Genomic DNA, 17,907 nt, shown 5'->3' with positions numbered 1-17,907 from the left:
AATCTGAAATTGAATTCTCAAACTTATTTTATATTTTTTAGATACTCATAGTGTGTGTGACCCAATAGGTTCTCAGTTTATCTTAGCCGTCTATAATTAACTATTTAATTATGGATCGATCATTAGTGACTTCTAATAGTATATCATGATCCTCAATTAATTAGAAAATCATAGCTGATTCTAGAACTAGTTCTGAACCCTTTAGTAGCTATAGTGAGTCGTGCATTGTTCCTTTTACTCGTCTTATACCCAGTTAGTTCAGGACATGTTCGATATATATGTCCCCACTAGACTAATTACATTACATTTAGCTCAAATAATACTTCCTCATCCTATAGATTCAAATTACTCCTACATTTATTTAAGAATTTCATACTCTTAACATGTGATGTTTTGTAAAGACGAGTAATAATCTTGACAAGTGGCCATAGGGTATTCGTCTTTTCACAAGGAGCGGTGAATCATCTGTGGGTTATCCAAACACTTTCAGGCACTTCAACTTATATCCAATTCATCTCGAGTTCATATCTCCAAGGAGATGCTTTGCTTAAGATGTTAAAATATAAGTCTTCATGACTAAGGTGACTTGAATACCTCAAGTCGAAGGAAACTTGCACTCGAGCTACAATAAGTACTTCACAGACATATCCATATATGTAAATAACCATATAAAGTCTTACAATAGGTCACTCCAATGAACTAGTTGTTGGTGTGGTTAGCACTAACGGTCTAACTCAGGTTTTGATGAATGACAAAGTAGGTTAAGTTAATTTCATTGTGATCTAACACTTTAACTAAGTGTGCAGGAGAAGTCCAAACTGATCGACAGGTTAACCGGATGTCTGACACGAAGTCCAACTAGGTCAACGGGTCAACATGATAGCTGGCACGAAGCCCAGCCTGGTCGACGGACTGATCGGATGTCTGGCACGAAATCCAGCTAGGTCGACGGGCTGACATGATAGCTGGCACGAAATCCAGACGGGTCGACGGACTGACCAAATATCTGATAGGTAAGTTAAGGTAAGTCATTGGAGGGGAGTGACTTGGTAAGGACGCATTCCCGGTTAGGGAACTTAGGCGCCGATCCAAGTTAGAACCATTTCGTAAATCTAAGTTGAGATCTTGACTAGATTTCGATCTCGGTGAGACGGAATCTAATTACTACTCTTTTTCTTTAACTGTGCTAATTTTTATTTTGCAGGGTAGTATAACTTTTATTTTGCCTTAGACTAACATTTTCTTATAGAAAAAAGAATTTCTGGAAGAAGGTGGTCCGGGCGCCCAGTAGGGGTCTGGGCGCCCGGAGCACAAATTTTGTCCCATCGCAATCGTCGCACGTGGAGCTCACTGGTTGGCTGGGCTACGTCACAGTCTAGGCGCCCAGAAGGGATCCAGGCGTTCGGAGCCTCCTATATAAGGAGGGTGAGCCCTGAAGCAAAGAACAACAATGACATCTGCCCTACTGCGCTGTGCTCCTGCATCGCTGCGAAGCTCCTCCGACAAAGTGCTGCCAAGAATTTTTTTCTTCCTTTATTTTATTGTTGGTATTTCCTTTTAAAGTTCGTGTACTTGCATTTGTAATCTTTTGCGAACTGCTAGTGAATTGCCTAACGAAAGCATTCAACGAATGCGGGCCTTGGAGTAGAAGTCGATGAAGGCTCCAAACCAAGTAAATTGGTTTATGTTAGCATTTGCGCTCTCTTTTATTTTTCCATTGATTACTCTTACTTAGCTACGAATAATTTTAAATCGATATTCACCCCTCCCCCCTCTATCGACTTTCACGATCCAATAAATGATATCAGAGCAGGTACCGCTCTGGTTTGGTGCAACCACCAATCAGACAAGGGGGTGAAATTCTTTTTCAATTTTTTTTCTTCTTTTTCTTTCTTTCTTTCTTTCGACTTTAAGTTTTATGTTATAATCTAAACTGGTATCATTACCTTTTTGGAAGTTTTTCAGTAGTAATTAAGCTGAACTGATGCAACACCAATTCAGTTTTAGATTCTTTTTAATTTAATCCCGCACTACTAATCCAAGACCAAGTCTTAGGATTTTTTGTTTCCTTATTTGTTTGTGTGCAAGGTAAAATTTCTCAAATCGAAGACTTCGGCATAGTTCGTCCTCCTCTATTCAATAGTGATGATTTCCCTTAATGGAAGAAGTGAATGGAGGTCTATCTGAAGACCGATTTCGACCAGTGGTTCAGCGTCACCGAGGATACAAGGCGTCAGTTGACAACTCCAGAAATCCACTGGATTTGGAACAGTGGACTCCGGACATGAAAAAGAAAGCCTCAACGGACTTCAAAGCCCTCAACATGCTGTAATGCGGACTGACGAGGGAAGAGCTGAACCGAGTGGGTCCACACCAAAATGCGAAGGAATTATGGGACAAGATGGTCGAACTACATGAAGGAACGAGCGACGGCAAGGTAACTAAACGTGACCTTCTTTTAAATAAACTCTTTAATATTAAAATGCAGTAAGAAGAAACGGCAAGTCAGCACCATGCGAGGATCAAAGACATCCTCAACGGACTTCACGCAATAGGCTACCAAATAGAGAATCGCGACTTAATCAGGTACGCTCTAAACACATTTCCTCGAAATGCATTGTGGGCATCCATTGTGGATGCCTACAAGATTTCGAAGAATCTCTCTAAGTTAAAATTAGACGAGTTGTTTTGCAAACTTGAGTTACACGAGCAGACTAATGTCAAAATCGAGAAAAGTATTGCTTTGTTTGCAGGTTCCTCCAAAGACAAGACAAAGACCAAGCCTGCACCTAAAGATGAGTTTGACCAAGATTCAGAAGACGAAGAATACATGGTGAACCTGGTAAGGAAGATGTTCACCAGGAGAAAGAAGAACTTCAGCAGAAAAGACCTGCAGAAGATCAACTCCCCAATTGAACCAAGGAACGTGACTTGCTTCGGGTGCAACAAGAAAGACCACTACAAGAACGAGTGCTCGAGGTTGAAGAGCGACAAGTTGAAGACAACCAAGAAGAAGGCTCTCAAAGCAACATGGGATGACTTGTCTTCAGAAGAATCGGAAGCCAAGGAGCAAAAACACCAAAGCCACCTCGCGTTGATGGCCCGTGAGTCAGAATCGAAGGAAGAATCGGAAGACGGGTCCGAACCCGAATCGAGCCACGAGTCCATACTCGTTTTCGAAGGTCTTGAAGAGGTATACCGTGGCTTAAATAAGAAATTTTTTAAAGTTATTTCATATTTAGATAAAAAAATTAACTATAATTGAAAATGAAAATAAATTGCTCCTTAAGGAAAACCAAAACCTCAAGGAACAAATCACAAATTCTAATCCAACTCAAGACTTAACACTTGAGGAGGGAAATTCAACACTAAAAATAGAAATTAATAAATTAAAAGGGCTTTTAGAAAAATTTACAACAAGATCTAAAAATTTAGATCTTATTTTAAATAGTCAAAAAGTTGTTTACAATAAAATCAGACTTGGCTATAAGTCAAGTTCAAATAAAACGTTTATATCACTAATAACTTAACACAAGCAACAAACTAAAGCTTGGTTTTCGAAAGCGTATTTAACCATGCAAGTAGGGATTAACCAATATTGCATTCCCAAAGATAAAATATACTATGTAAAATCTTATAAACCAAATCAAAAGCCAAAACACAAATATAGACCAACAAAATCAAACTATTTTAGAGCCTACCCAAAATCAGACTATCATCAAGTCAAATACAATTATAAAAGTAATCAACATAAACCCAAAACTAAAATTGGATCAATAATTCAAGGGGAGACTCCGGAATAGCTGGCACCTCCAAAAAATAACCTACCCGACAGGGTAATTAGGGTTAGTTTTAAAAAGGGACAATAGTTTAACTTGACCTACGGTACTGGTGAAGTTTTGGATAATAATACGTTAGGGAAACTTTGTTTATGCTTCGACCTGGGGCATTTGGCTTAGTGGAACTAACTAAAGCTACCCCTTACGGATCCTAACAAGTTAGACCAAAGTTTTGTATTAAGTTCAGTAGATAGGACTATTTGGAAAACCTCGAATGCATAGTTACTCTAATGATGTCCAAGTGACTCACCATAGCCCAGAAGTTTATCCAAAGAATGTCTGTTTGTTGAGCTCAAAGTTAAATCTGAATCTAACACAAGGTTAAACTAAATCCAAAAATTGAATCTAATTCATCTCACAAACCTATACGATTCCCTGATTGAAAATTTAGATCGGGTGAGATGACTAAGGACTTAAATTTAAACTAAATTAAATTAAAATTAAAATTAAAATTAAAATTAAAATTAAAATTAAAATTAATTTAATTTAATTAAAATTAATTTAAATTAAATTAAATTAAATTAATTTGAAAATTCGATTTCAAAATTATTTTAATTTTTTAAAAAAATATATTTTAATTTTTTTAAAAAATATATTTTAAAATTTTTTTAAACTTAAAAATTATTTTTATTTAAACATAAAAAATATTTTAAAATTTTTAAAAATCATTTTAAACTTAAAAATTATTTTAACTCAAAAATCATTTTAAACTTAAAAATTATCTTAATTTTTTTAAAAAAATCATTTTAAACCTAAAAATTATCTTAAATTTTTTTTAAAAAATCATTTTTAACTTAAAAATTATTTTAAAATTTTTATTTAAACTTAAATATTATTTTAAATTTTTTTCTTTCTTTTTTTCTTCTTAAAAATCATTTCAAACTTAAAAATTACTTTAAATTTTTTTATTTAAGCTTAAAAATTATTTTAATTTTTTTTCTTCTTAAAAATCATTTTAAACTTAAAAATTATCTTATTAAAAAAAAATCATTTTAAACTTAAAAATTATTTTGTTTTTTTTAAACTTAAAAATCATTTTAAACCTAAAAATTATTTTAATTTTTTTTAAAAAAACCTAAAAATTATTTTTTAAATCCTGTTAATTCAAAAATTATCTTAAGGGGGTTATTTTAAAGTAAGAAATTAAAAATTATTCTTATCCAAATAATTAAACTTAAGAATCATCAAACTCAGACTAACCCTAACTCCTACCTATTGTAGGAAACCAAGTGAATCTTGGACAGTGGTTGCTCCAAATATATGACTAGAGATCACACCAAATTCACTCAACTTACCTACAAAAGCTTAGGAACAGTTGCCTTTGGAAACAACGACAAACTCAAGGTAATCTGCATAGGTAATATTGAACTTAAAACTGACTTTATTATTACAAATGTGTTACTTGTTGAAAATATTAAGTATAACCTTCTTAGTATTAGTCAATTATGTGACACTGGATATAAGGTTAGGTTCTTATCTTCGGAATGTTTAATCAAGCACTTAGATAACCCTACAATAAGTCTAAAAGGGTTTAGAAAAGACAACATCTATGTAATTAACCTAACGACTTCTTCACTTAAGTGTTACTTAACACAAAAAGAAGAAACTTGGTTATGGCATAGAAGAATGTCACACACAAACTTCAGAAATATAAGCAAATTAAATGGATTAGTTAGAGGATTATCAAAATTACCCAACTTAGATTCAACAATCTGTAATGCTTGTCAACAAGGAAAGCAAACAAAATCCACTCACAAACCAACTAATCAACTTCAAACAAACTCTATAATAGAACTGTTACACTTAGACTTATTTGACTCCCATGGGATCAAATCCATAAATGGAAGCTTATATTGTCTAGTAATAATAGATGACTATTCTAGGTTCACATGGGTAAAATTCTTAAAAAATAAGGATGAAACTTTTGAAATCTTTACAAATTTTTGCAAGCAAGTTGAAAATGAAAAAGACATTAAAATTAAAAGAATTAGAAGTGACAACGAGGTGAATTTAAAAACCATAATTTTAACCAATTCTGTATTGAAAATGGATATCATCATGAATTTTCGTATCCTAAAACACCTCAACAAAATAGAATTGTAGAAAGAAAAAAATAGAACTCTACTTGAAGCCTCTAGGATAATGCTAAATAAATATAATTTACCTAAGTATTTTTGGACAGAAGCTGTTAGTACAGCCTGTTATGTGCAAAATAGAACCACAATAAATAAAATACATAACAAAACCCTCTTTGAAATATATTATAATAAACAACCCAATATAAAATACTTTAAAGTATTTGGGTGCCCAATCTTTATACTCAACACAAGAGAACACTTAGGAAAATTTACTTTTAAAATAGAAAATAGAATTTTTGTAGGATACTCACTGAACAGTAGAGGTTATAGAATATATAATAAAATTACACTAAGAATTGAAGAAACCTCAAATATGAAATCCAAGGAACTCAACCAAAACCTAGAGTAAACCCAAATTCAGCCAATTAATTTTAGTCAAGGCAACAATAATCACAAGGGAACCAGTGAAAATTTAAATCACGAAGAGGAAGATCAACCTCAAGTGAATCAACCTCCTAAAACCATAAGAGTCAACCCAAATCATCCAATTAACCAAATATTTGGTGATCCAGACCTATGGGTTCAGACTAGGTCATCCTTTAGAAAATTAAGTCAAATATCTCTGATTTCAAAAATTGAACCCAAAATCATAGCTGAATCTTTACTTGACCCAGACTAGGTCATAGCTATGTAAGAGGAACTAGCTCAATTTGAGAGAAATGAGGTTTGAGACTTAGTACCACCACCCAAAAATAAGAAGATAATAGAAACAAAATGAGTGTTTAGAAATAAATTAAGCGAAACTGGGGAAATTACTAGAAACAAAGCTAGGCTAGTTGCTAAAAGGTTTAGTCAAGTAGAAGAACTTGACTATGATGAAACTTATGCCCCATTAGTTAGACTAGAGTCCATTAGAATGTTACTCAGTTATGCAGCCCATAAAAGGTTCAAACTGTATCAAATGGATGTCAAATCTGCCTTTCTAAATGGACTAATAAAAGAAGAAGTCTATGTAGGACAACCACCTAGGTTTGAAAATTTAGATCATCCTGACTATGTCTTTAAGCTAAAGAAAGCCCTATACGGACTGAAGCAAGCACCTAGGGCATGGTATGAAAAGTTGACCTCTTACCTAATATCCAAAGGGTTCAACCAAGTTCAAATCGACCCAACCTTTTTTGTCAAATCAAATCAATAAAAGAGAATATCTTTATAACCCAAATCTATGTAGATGACATAATATTTGAATCAACCAACTCAGAATTTTTACAAGAATTTACAACTCTAATGGAACAAGAATTTGAAATGAGTTTAGTAGGTAAATTATCTTACTTTTTAGGATTACAAATCAAACAAACAAATGAAGGTAATTACATTTATCAACAAAAATATACTAAAGAATTACTTAAAAAATTCGGGATGGAAAATACTAAAGAAATAAAAACATCTATGGCAGAACACAATCCTAGATGATGACCCTAATGGTAAACCAATTGATTTAAAATACTATAGGAGTGTCATAGGCAGCCTACTATACTTAACTGCAAGTCGACCTGATATTTTATTTGTAGTTAGTATGTGTGATATTTTATTTGCAGTTAGTATGTGTGCTAAATACCAAACCTGTGCTAAAGAATCTCATTTGACTCAGGTCAATGAATCTTTAGATATCTTAAAAGAACATCAATTATAGGAATTTGGTATCATAGAACTAACAATTTTGAACTAATAGGCTATTCTGACTCAGATTACGCTGGCTGTAAATTAGACCGTAAAAGTACAAGTGGTGGATGTCAACTACTGGGCTCATCACTTGTCAGCTAGTTTAGTAGAAAGTAACACTGTGTTGCTCTATCTACTACTGAGTCAAAATACATAGCTATAGGCGAATATGTCACATAATTATTATGGATGGTGCACACCCTAAAAGATTTTAGTTTAAGTGTTACAAATGTAAAAATATTGATTGATAATGTTAGCTCAATTAATTTAACAAAAAAATCATGTGCATCATTCAAGAACCAAACACATTAAAATTAGGCACCACTTTATCAGAGATCATGTCACTAAAGGGCATATTGAACTCAAATATATTGAGTCCAAGTCTAATTTAGCTGATATATTCACTAAACCTCTCCTTGAAAGTGAGTTTAGTAATCTACGTCGAAAATTAGGAATGTGTTTAATAGACTAGGATTCTTAAATTGCAAAAACTATTTTCAAAAATTTCTTTTTAAAATTCTAGGATAAAACTGTTATGTTTTCAAAATTTCCCATTTTTAGAATTTCAAAAATCAATTTTAGCCTTAGATTAGATCACTTCCTTAGAAAGCATGCTCCTATAGATTTAAGGTTTGAGCATCTCACCAACACACTAGGGCTAACTTGTTTGTGTATTTCTGAACTTAGAAAGGAGTGAGATGTATAGGCACATTGTCTGGACTTAAGATGCTTATTTCAGTGCATCGGTATAAGTCTGGGTGTTAAATATAAAATAAATATTAATCAGGTTAAGTTATTCAGCTTAGTCAAACACTAACTGAATACGATTAACTCTGACTAACCCAATGAAAGTTGTTATCCTCTGATAGTTAGTAACTAAATGGTTAGACAGTTGAGTTTTTTTATATCAGGTTCAGGGGGAGGATTAATTATTTTCTCTTCTTTGAAAATATTTTTGCAAAATTATGTTTAAAATATATATATATATTTCATTTCCTTAAAAATACTTTAGCAAAATTGTTTTAAAAATTACTTTAATTTTGTAAATTTAATTTTTAAAAAATGGATTTCAAAATCTTATTGAAAATAACTTTCAAAATAACCTTCAAAAACTTGTTTTTGAAAATAGATTTCAAAATTTTATTTTTGAAAATGGCACTCAAAAACTTATTTTTCAAAAACTTAGTTTTGAAAATTTGACTTGACTTTGAAAATTGGTTTTAAAACTGACTTTTACAAACTTATTTTTGAAAGTAAACTTTTGAAAATTATTTTTTTTATATAAACTTATGTTTGAAAACTGTTTTTGAAAAAAAAATTTACCTTAAGAAAATCACTTCAAGTTTTTGCAAACTTAAAAACTACGTTATTTTTGGCAAAGTTAGTTTTTGAATATATGCTACTTTTCAAAAACTTAGCTATTTTGAAAATCTTAGACAATGTTGAAAATTTAAAAATCTTTCAAAAATGACTTTTCCCCAGGTCAGCTTGAAAATTTTATCGAAATTTTCTGTTGTCAGATTTATTTTCTTATACGTTACCATTTTTTTGTCTATGCTTGCTATTATTTTTAATGAATGCCAAAGGTGAAGGAGTAGGTGGTGGTTTAAGTTAGTTAACAAATAAAATATCAAACCCTAAATCCTAACCTAAAAACCATCTTAATTGATTACTCACTTTTTGCATATTTTTCACTAACTTAAACCAAGTTGTCATTGCATCAAAAAGGGGGAGATTGTTGGTGTGGTTAGCACTAACGGTCTAACTCAGGTTTTGATGAATGACAAAGTAGGTTAAGTTAGTTTTATTGTGATCTAACACTTTAACTAAGTGTGCAAGAGAAGCCAGATTGGTCGACGGGCTGACCGGATGTCTGGCACGAAATCTAGCTAGGTCAACAGGTCAACCTGATAGCTGGCACGAAGCCTAGACTGGTCGACGAACTGACCGGATGTATGACACGAAGTTCAGCTAGGTCGACGGGCTGACCTGATAGCTGGCACGAAGTCCAGATAGGTCGACGGGATGACCAGATGTCTGACAGGTAAGTTAAGGTAAGTCACTGGAGGGGAGGGACTTAGTGAGGGTGTGTTCCCGGTTAGGGAACTTAGGTGTCGATCCAACTTAGAACCATTTCAAAAATCTAAGTTGAGATCTTGACTAGATTTCGATCTCGGTGAGACGGAATCTAATTACTACTCTTTTCTTTAACTGTGTTAATTTTTGTTTTGCAGGGTAGTATAACTTTTATTTTGCCTCGGACTAACATTTCTTGCAGGAAAAGGAACTTCTGGAAGAAGGTGGTCCGAGCACCCGAAGCACAAATTTTATCCCGTTGTAGTCGGCGCACATGGAGCTCACTTGTTGGCTGGGCTACGTCATAGTCCAAGCGCCCGAAAGGGATTCGGGCGCCCAGAGCCTCCTATATAAGGAGGGTGAGCCCTGAAGCAAAGAACAACAATGACATATGCTCTACTACCCCAAATCCGAATGTGTTTCAAACTAGGCTTACGCCCATTCTATAATTCTGTGGATGTAGAGGGTACTGACTTAGAAGGTACCAAGTTCAAAATGTATGTCGCCGTTTCCAGAGCATATCTCCAAAACAAATTTGGTAATTCTGAATAACTCATCATTGATCTAACCATTTCCATAAGAATCCTATTCCTTCGTTCTACCACACCATTCTGTTGGGGTGTACCAAGTGCAGACAATTAGGATTGAATCCCAGCCTCTGATAAGTAATTCCTAAACTCTCCTAAGGGATACTCTCCACCACGATCAGACCATAGTGTCTTGATACTTTTACCATAACGTTTCTCCACATCAGCCTTGTACTCTTTGAACTTATCAAAGCACCCAGACTTGCGGCGCATTAAGTAAATGTACTCATATCTCGAATAGTCGTCTATAAAAGAGACAAAATATTCGAAACCACCTTTTGCCTGGATAGTCATAGGCCCACACAAATCAAAATGAACCAATTCCAACACTTCTTTGGCTCTATACCCCTTTGCCTTAAAAGGCCTCTTGGTCATTTTTCCTTCCAAGAAAGACTCGCAGGTCGGAAAGTTTTCCACTACCAATGAACCCAACGGTCCATCGGCTATTAACCTTTGAATCCTACTCAAGTTAATATGACCCAACCTTAGATGCCAAAGATATATTTGGTTCATTTCCGAAAGTTGCTTTCTCTTATTAGAATTAGAAGATGTGTTATTAATTTCCATTTGTTGCATCGTGGGAGTTATTGGATTAAGAGTATACAAATTACCAACCAACACACTAGAGTAGATAACCACCCTATTTTTCTTGACAACCACTTTGTCATCAAAAGAAATAGAATATCCATCCATAAATAATTTAGAAACTGAAATCAAGTTCTTTCTAAAATATGGTACATAAAGATAATTTTTCAAAACCAAAGTTTTATTCCTATCAAAAGATAGATAAACATCTCCCACTGCAACAGTCGTCACTCTCGTAGCATTGCCCATGTAGACGGTGAACTCTCCTTCATGTAGTCATTGGGTTTCCTGGAACCCCTGCAATGAATTGTGGATATGATCAGTGGCTCCCGTATCTGCACACCAGGTACCGGTAGATAACACTGCTAAACATGTTTCAACAACTAATGAATAAGATATACCTTTATTGTTCTCCTTTCTGCGAGGGCAGTCCACCTTCCAATGTCCAGACTACTTGCATGTGAAGCACTTGCCTTTCGGCTTCTTCACACCTGCCTGTGGCCCAGTCCCTTGAGGTTGAATCACTTTCTTTGCCGAACCAACTTGTTTCTTCTTCTTCTTTCCGCCTTTCGGCTTAGAGGAAGAAACGTTTTCAGCAATGTGAATTTGAGAATTTTGATAAAATAGCCCTTCTGCCGCTTGGAGTTCTATCAGAAGTTCCGCCAATGAATAAACCCTTTTGTTCATGTTGTAATTCAGGCAGAACTGCTTAAAACTTTTGGGCAACGTTTGGAAAATGATATCGACCTAGGTTTCCCCATCGATTTCAACTCCAAGGGCTTCCATCTTATTAAAATGAGCCATCATCTTGAGGATATGATCCCTTACGGGTGTCCCCTCAGTTATGGTGGTCGTCATTAAGTTTCTCATGGCCTCCTGCCTGGCAGCCCGATTCTGTTGTTCGAAGAGTTCCTTGAGATGGAACATCATGTCATATGTAGTGGGTAGGGTCTGATGCTGATGTTGTAGCACATTTAATATAGAAGCTAAAATGTAACACCGCGTCATCTCATCTATCTTGACCCATTTCCTATGTCTCTCTATCTCCTCTCACTAGAATCCTTATTAGGCACGCTAGGACAGACCTCAAGAAGTACGAATTTGTATTCTTCAGCAGTTAAGACAATGTCCAAGTTTCGTTTCCAATCAATATAATTTGGATCAGTAAGTTTATTTTCTTTTAAAATAACAGCAAGAGGATTGAAAGCCATTTTAAAATCCTGAGAATCATAAAATATTTGGTCAAAACTTTAGAATTTAAAATAATATTGATTCCTCTAACAATATAATTTAAATTCACCAACACCTCAAAATACCATGAATTTCGTATGCCACGATAGTGTGGACGTATACTAATTCAAACATTTGTAAGAGAATGTTTTACCCATTAATTTTATTATCTTGTCAACCTAACTTTATAACAAATAAAATTAATAGTTGGTTCATCTTCGGTCACACAAATAATAGCAGTGACTCCGATGGGGAGGATACTATTAAATGCGCCTAAGTATATACCATTACTTGATACTTAGTTCATTAATTAGGATTGTACCCTTTCAGATGGAGAAGATCACACATACCTAAATAATTTCCTAGAATCATCCATAGAAGAAGTTTGATCTAGTGATCCGCAAACAAACTCATTCGATATGGAGAAAGACACTCAAAGCTAACGCGCAAGTTTGAATGCATCACTTACAAACCAGTAATGGAGACCATGGAATTTATTTAAATAATCCCTCTCTTACTTAGTTATTTAAATTGAGGAATTTTAACATGCACACACATCACAGCACATAGCATCACAGCACATAAAACAACATATAAAGGCAATAAATATGAAAATAAAATTTCCAACTATCATGGCCTCATCCATCGCTGTCCACTAATATGCGCCTCATCCATCGTTGTCCTCCAATATACCGCCAATGGATCAAGCCGTCACATCTATCTTGCTTCCTTCTTCACCGCGCCTCTGGTCCTCAAAACAGAATCACGCATAGCAAGGATACAAGCCGTAATAAAAATAAATAAAATTTACATTTATCGATCCTATATTCCACAAAGATTTTACATATAATCTAGATTGAACAGAATGTAAAAAATGATATGGCAACCGGCCATATTTAATTATTACAATCATGCACCCAAAACAACCTCGACATGCCCGAGGGTTCAAATCATACACAAACACACAAAGAGCCATAATAGTTAGATCTAGGACGTCTGTAACCACAGAGTTAATCTTTCTTGCACATTCTACTATTATTCAGCCTAAACTTATGTACGAACAGTGCATAATTTAACTAAAAAAAATCACACAGAACAAGAAAACATGCTCTGATACCACTTGAAGGCGTTGGAATTTCGTTCTGTTTAAATTTCCCTGTACAAAATTGTACAAGTACAAAACTTTTCCTAGCAACCCACATGTTGGATCAGATATGTGTTTGATCAATTAAGCAAGTTCTTGATGAATCAAAGCACACCTTGATCGAAGTACAAGATCATTGGCTTCTTGTGTTGGTATTCAAAATCGATACAAAGAAAACTCGACTAATTACGCAGCAGAATTAAAGAATTAGTTGCACCTTTTCTTTGTAGCTAAAGACCTCTTAATCTTCTGTCATATTCCTCTCCTCTTCTTGGGCGTCGTGTGGGCGACGATCTACCAAGACAACACCGCCCTTCTTTTCTTCTCTTTCAAACCGTCGGCCACCAAGGGGAGATGCTCTAGGATGGGGCGCCTTCTCTTCTTCTTCCTCTTCTTTTCTTCTTCTTCTTCTTCAAGTCGCCGCCCACAAGGAGGAGGAGGGGGGCGTCGACCCTAAGCAAGGAGGAGGAAGGGGGAGTCAGCCACAAAGAAGGAGGAGGAGGGGGGTGTCGGCCACAAGGAAGGAGGAGGAAAAGGGGCGCCGGCCATAAGGAGGAGGGGAAGAATTGTGCCGCCGACCCTAAGCAAAGGTGGAGGAGGCTTGTGGGGAAAAAAATAGATTTTGGAGGCACCACCTACTCCCTTTTATAAGCATGCCGCCAGCCCTAGGTAAGGAAGAGAAAACCAAAAACCAAAAACCAAAAATCAAACTGGATGGGTGGATGCGAAGCTTTATATAGAGGCTACAACAAGGACCTAGAGGAGGAATTGGTTTAGGCCTCCTGATGAGCTTGGGCTTCCTGTGTTCGTCCTGAACACCCAACTCAAGTCCATCAATAATAACTCATACCACTAAACGGTTATTATTGAATTACCGCACCAATCTCAAATTACAATATGAGCTCCTTCTTATCATGAGTGTGTTAAACTCCCTGTGGTTAGATATCGTATGTCCGTTAATTAATTGAGTTACTCACATCCCAATTAATTAACATCTAATAATAAAAGCAGTACCACTCAACTTTATTATCATACCGGACTAAGTCCACCTGCAGGGTTTATATGATAATCCTTATGAGCTCCTCAAGGGGACTGTAAGGGATCGGTGGCCGGCCTGAAGGGAGGTTGGATAGACGACACCCTCAAATCCTCGCTTCTTTCTACAATGTTAGTGCGCAAGCGGAAATACAAACAAACAAGTAGAAAGACTAAAACTAAGAAAGGAAATGCAAACCGCTAACACGTTCGTTTAGGTGATTCGGAGATAACTTGCTCCTACTCCACGGCGTGTCCGTAAGGTGGACGATCCCTCAATCCGTCGGTGGATTAGTCCCCGACAAACTCCGGCTAGCTCAATCTCCTTGTGGGTGGAGAAACCTCACCACAACTCTCACCAAGGACTCCTTTGATGCTAGGGCACAGGTAGACTACTAATAGAGATTAACCACCTCTATTTCGTCAATTATAACCAAGCTCTCAAGGCTTGGTTATATAGGCCACGGGTTGGTAACCCCGCCTACCAGTCGACTGCTAAAACTAGTAGTCGATTGTCCTCTGTGGAAATTCGACCGTTATATCCCAACGGTTCGATACCAGTCGACTGCTAAAACTAGCAATCGACTGCTCCACGCTGACCGAACGAACAGAAGCATTTTGTTCGCTCCCAGTCGACTGCACGGTCGACTGCACCAGCTGACTACTAAAACATGCAGTCTACTGCTACAGTAACGCTACAGTGACTGCTACAGTAAAATCCTAAATCTAAGATTTTCCCCCAGTACAATCTCTCAGCACTCGGACCCTCACCCTTATGACTCACTTGATGCTTCTTTGCAGCCTTGACCTCTTGCCTTCAAGCCTACTTCCTTTGGCTCTCGTCCCTCGGATGTATTCAAACCCGTGGCTCGTCCCCAATGCCATCCTTCACGTATGCCTCGAAGTCGCTTCCATCGACCTTTGTCCTTACTGCCTTGTCCACGGTCCCTTGGATGTTCCATCCTTCACCGGACTCGAAGTCATCAACCTGAGTCACATATGTATCCTACAGTCCTGCACAACTCAAGTACACATATCAAATACAATGGTGAACCTAACTTAAACTCTTTGCCCAAACACCAAAATAAATGGTTGCATGGACCATTGGCATTGCTCCAACAATCTCCCCCTTTTTGATGTTTGGCAATACGTTTAAGTTAGGGAAAATATAATAGCAAAACAATATGCTAAAAACAATGGACTTATGATGCCAAGGCTACACACTTGGACTTACTCCGCTGAATGGACTTACGTTGCCAAGGCTACACACTTGAACTTACACTGCCGAATCAAAAACAATGCAACATGCATTTGAACCTATCACAAGGCTCCCCCTACACCTAAGCTCCCCATTGAGCTAGGAATTTTACCACAAGTCTATTTAAGAACCTATCACAAGGCTCCCCCTACACCTATGCTCCCGAGCTATGATTTTTACCATTACAAAGGTATTTTCAGAGTTTCCCAACTAAACCTTCTCCCCCTTTGCCTAACATCCAAAAAGTTCTCCAACAATATTCCAATTGTTGAAAACTTATCATCCAAATTGACCCTAAACTCATATATTAATCCCCCATGGATTTCATACACCTATACGAGCTAACTCGGTCACAAACAGTGTTGAAAGATAGTTTTATGCTAGTATCAGTCGACTGCAAGAAGTATCAGTCGACTGGTCGCTACTAGCTGAGTGAACAGAATGCTTCTGTTCACTGCCAGTCGACTGCTAAAACATGTAGTCGACTGGTGCAGTCGACTGCTAAAACTAGCAGTAGACTGGCACACTTTTTCAGCCTTTTTCAACATTTCTGATCTAATTTCAGAAATACACCAATAATTCCACAGACCTCCAAAAAATCCCCAAATTTTATGGAGAGGTCTGTTTTACCCATGTCTACTTGGGAAAAATATATTCAAAAATGTATCTATCACAAATCCCAAGATTGACACAAAATTCAAAACTAGCTTAAATGGTTCAATAGAACCTTGACCTAAAGTCCTAGTTTTGGCTTCCTCTTAATGTATTTGCCCATACTAACCCACAATGCATCCTTAGCATTGGTTTGTATGACATCTATACATCCAAAATCAATTATCATATTATATGACTCCAATGTCATATTTCTTTACATGAAACACAACCCAATTGTGTCAATTTCTTAAGGTTAAGACTCAAGTCCGTCTCTAAACCATTTGGCACACTCCATGGCTCCTCTAGACTCCAAAGCAAAACCCACTTGAGATCCATTTGTCATGGGTCTCAACTTGACTCTTAGAGCTCCCCCTAGATCTCTTAGCCTTAGTCACCTCCCTAGGTGACTCATCTACAATTGCTAGGCCACATTGGTGCACCTCCGGTGACACTTGGCCTACAAATCTAACCTTCTTAACCTTGGACACCTTATCCTTGGTTAATTTATCCTTACCTTTAAATGACTTTCCCTTTCCATTTATTAGTTTCACCTTGTCATAGTCATATGCCACCCTAGCATACAACTTTCCCTTAGCCTTGGAGACCTCTCCCTTGCCATGATCATTTGCCACCCTAGCATATGAACTCTCATTGGCCTTGGAGGGACTAGATCGGTATCCCAATCCCGATCTATCATTGTTGGGTCTTTGGCTACCCAACATCATCCTTAATTCCTTAGATCCAACATTGAATCTCTTAAGGAATTGTTCTAACTTATCAAGCTTTTCCCTTAAAGCTTGATTCTCCTTTTCTAGGTTCCTAATCCTAGAGGTAATTTTTCTCATATTGGACATTCCTAGATCTACCCTTCCTAGGCATGTGTCTCTCCTTCTTGGGATTAATGTCTTGGTTCTCATTAGGTTTACCATTTCTAGGTTTATCATGTATTGGTCTCCTAGGGTTTTGATCTACATTAACCCTATTCCTATCATGATATCTAAATCCAAAATTTTGCATGGGCATACTATGATTATCATTATTTTTCCTAGCATGCATGGAGGAATTTAAATTTGACTTTAAGTTTAAATTAGGGTTTACCTTACCCTTTACCTTTGGAGCTCCCCCTTGACATGAGCCTCCATTCTTCCTCCACTTCTTTTCCCACATCTTCAAATGCGCCAACTTCTTGAGCTCTTTCTTCTTTGGGCATTTGGTGTGGTAGTGTCCCATGTCTCCACACGTGAAGCATCTAATGTGCTTCTTCTCCTTCTTTTTCCTACAACTCAAATTAGATTCTAAATGAATTGAATTGAGTTTAGGAGATACCTCTTTCTTACCCATAGGACATCTACTCTTATAGTGTCCTTTTTCATTGCACCTAAAGCATACAATGTGATCTTTTGATTTCACTTCGGCGGAGATGCTCATTAGGTTGATTTCTTCCAAGATTTCTTCCTCATCCTCTTCACTTGTCTTGGATTCATCTTCAACCTTTGAGGATGTAGATGATGCTTCATCTTCCTTTTCCTCCTTCTCCTCCTCGGATGTTGAGCATGTCTCAACTTCCGGTTGCTCCACCTCCTCTTCTTGAGATACTACATCCGTTTCTTCGGATTTTTATTTTTCTTCTTCTTCTAGTGTAGGCATAGGTTCTTCCCATTGAACCTTCTTTATCTTGCTCCACAAATCGTGAGCATTC

The sequence above is a fragment of the Zingiber officinale genome, chromosome 5A (assembly GCF_018446385.1).
Source record: "Zingiber officinale cultivar Zhangliang chromosome 5A, Zo_v1.1, whole genome shotgun sequence".
NCBI lineage: Eukaryota > Viridiplantae > Streptophyta > Magnoliopsida > Zingiberales > Zingiberaceae > Zingiber > Zingiber officinale.
The sequence above is the reverse complement of the archived record's forward strand: the minus strand, read 5'-3'. Positions refer to the sequence as shown.